The sequence below is a fragment of the Hypanus sabinus genome, chromosome 13, assembly GCF_030144855.1.
Source record: "Hypanus sabinus isolate sHypSab1 chromosome 13, sHypSab1.hap1, whole genome shotgun sequence".
Classification (NCBI taxonomy): Eukaryota; Metazoa; Chordata; class Chondrichthyes; order Myliobatiformes; family Dasyatidae; genus Hypanus; species Hypanus sabinus.
Window position 1 is genome coordinate 48003949 of NC_082718.1, and position 3227 is coordinate 48007175.

Here is a 3227-nt window from a genome sequence, read left to right on the forward strand (position 1 = left end):
CCTCCTGCTTATGTTCCTCCAGCATTTTGTGTGTTTCTCTTGCTTATTTTTTCTGGCATTTATAAATAAATTACACTTCCATCTGGAAGCTATTACTACGAGATTTGCAGATAAGGCCAAAAGTGACACATCAGCTAATGATGAAGGACAAGTTTTTAAACTCCAGAGGGCCATTACAGCATTTGCCATTACAGCATTGGCCAGCTGGATGCCAAAATAGCAAATGGAACTCTGCTTGAAAATAATACATTGACAGTGGACAGAGAAGATGGCAGAGACACATTAAATGGTTGACACTGGGAAGTGTAGAAATTGGTTTTTGCCGCACATGCTCACAGATTCCAGAAGATAACAGAACAGGTATTTAAGATGTCAGACTGCATACTTGCCTTTATTAATTGAGATGCAGAATATAAAAGGATGAAAGTACTGTGTGAAGTATTAGTAAGGCCATAGGTTCCAGTTCTGATCATTGCATTGTAGGAACCATGCAATAACATAGAGAGAGGAGACTTCTAAACATACTATAATTTACCAACAAGAGAAAATTGACAAATGTTGAAAATCAAAGTAATACACACAAAATGCTGGCAATAGTTCCCATCCCCCTTCATCATTCCCCATTTATCGCTTCTCGGCCTTTTGGCTAAGATCAAGTGTAGTATCATTTCCCATTCCCATTTCTCTTTCTCACCTTATCATCTTACCTGACTATCATCTCCCTCTGGTGTTGTTCCCCTTTCTCTTTCTTCCATGACCTTCTGATCTCTCCTCTCAGATTCCCCTTCTCCGGTCCCTTATCTCTTTTACCAATTGACCTCCCAGCTCTATACATCACCCCTCCTCCTCTCCCGATTTCACCTATCACCTACTATCTTGTACTTCTTTCTCCCTTCCCCTCCCCCGGCACCAACCTTCTCAACTCTTTTCTCTAGTCCTGATGAAGGGTCTTGGCCTGAAATGTTGACTGTTTACACTTTTCCATAGATGCTGCCCATCCCGCTGAGTTCCTCCAGCATTTTGGGGATATTTCTATAATTTACCAGAACTGATACATGGAAACACCACCACCTGCAGGTTTCTCTCTAAACTGCACAGCGCCCCGATAAGTAAATACACCAATGTCCTGTCACTATCATTGATTCAAATTTATAGAGTAAAACTGCATTGAGACAGGCCTTTATCCATGTTGACAACATTGTCTACCATGCTGGTCCCATTTGAACGTGTTTGGCCCATATCCCTCTAAAACCATCCTATCCATGTACTTAACCAGATGTCTTTTAAATCCTGGATCTCCATCTTCAATAGCACCATGGGAGGGCAATCAACATATGGACTCATGATGGCAGCTCACCATCACTGTCTCAAGGGTGATAAGTGATAGTCACTCAATATCAGCCTCGCTGATGACATCTAGATACCAAGAAAAAGTAAATAAAATAAGGCAAGGTTGACTCACCTAATCTTTCTATCAACAAAACAAATAAGGTGATGGAAAACTTAATTGGGATGTCTGAATTTATCAGAGCCATCAATGACTTGGGACCAGATATAGTGGATTACAGTTAATTGAGCTATCGGTTAATTGGGGCAGCCATTTATTTGGGACAACTCTTAAGGACAAAAACTTACTGGGAAACTAGATGGGATTCCCTTTGTTTATTAGTGACACTATGCTGTTTAACTGGGACAGGAGACTGCTGACAGTTTCTATTTAGCATCAGTCACGTAAACTTTTGTGGCTGCAACATGCTTAGTTTTAAAAGTAGCTTCAGTTATGTGTGCTTTTTTTTGGAAAACAGTGCTTTTTGTCACTGATAGTGGGGAAGAAATGAGCAGTAATGCAACTTGAAATTCTTTAGTTCACTGTGGTTTCAAGCATCCAGGCTTGGAGATGCCAGATACAGCCAGGAGAGAAAATGAAACAATTTCACCGCTTCATCAAGTTAGGAACTATGAAGAACTTGAAAGTATCAAGAATCATCCTGAATGTTACAATGAAATGAAGATATGGAGGATGCAATTATTGAAAGCATTGAATGAAGGCAGTCTAACACCTGATCACGATCAAGAGAAAATATGCAGATGCAGGAAATCCAAGAAACACACACACAAGATGCTGGAGGAACTCAGCAGGCCAGGCAGCATGTAGGGAAAAAGAGTACAGTTGACGTTTCAGACTGTGACCCTTCAGCAGCACTGTACAGTCAACATCTCAGGCTGAGACTTTTCAGCAGTCCTGCTGAAGGGCATTGGCCCAAAACATTGATTGTACTCTTTTCCATAGATGCTGCTTGGCCTGCTGAGTTCCTCCAGCATTTTGTGTGTCTTGCTGAGTCTATTATTTGCACTAGATATCTGTGCTGATTTTGTTCATTTACAGTCAATCAAAAGAACATGGCAGCGTATACTGGATGAATTCCTCTGCTGATAACTATTAAGGACTTATACCCTATTTCACAGTATGGTTGTAGTATTAGTAGTATTTGAATTTGTTCTCTATTTAATTTAAACAAATATTTTGTTGGTCTGTTAAGCAGTAATTATCTTTTTTTATACTCTGTGAACTATTTCTATGAAACTTTGGCTAATTGTGTCAGCCACTTAATTGGGACAAAATGTATTGGTCCTGATGTGTCCCAATTAACTGGAATCCACTGTATTCACAATAATGGGCAAGAGAGTTAGAGGTGAACTGAGGTAATAATGGGATCTGTATCTCATTGCCTGAAAGCTTAATGCAGAAACCATCAGTTAAATTAAGAAATACTTAGCTGCATGCTTGTTAACATTTAATCCTTGAGAATGGTTCCAGAATTAGAAATTATAATAGGATTGAAGACACAAAAGATTGTAGAGATGGTGAAAATCCTAAGCAACACACACACAAATTGCTGCAAGAAATCAGCTGGTCAGACAGCATCTATGGAGGGAAATGAACAGTCAACATTTTGGACCAAGACCTTTATCTGGATCTACATCAATTAGTTTGTATTACTATTTATTAATTTGGCTATGATGGATCTCATCACCTGTTTCCAGCTGGAATGGAGCTAACCACATGGGTCAAATGGGAAACAACTCTTACTGCCCCCATCCAGATGTTCATCCCGACTTCCGTCATTGAACTGCAGTTTAAAGATGATGCCTGCTTACGTCTGAGCTAGGACACTGATCCTTAAATCACATTAAACGTCCACTAAAGCATATGAGTGAATGGGTCC

The 3227-nt window shown here is 39.8% G+C and overlaps 1 pseudogene; it reads left to right on the plus strand.

The window, feature by feature from the left end:
* The first annotated feature begins 626 nt into the window (after positions 1-626).
* Positions 627-699, plus strand: LOC132404338 (U2 spliceosomal RNA; annotated as a pseudogene).
* Positions 700-3227: the final 2528 nt, after the last annotated feature.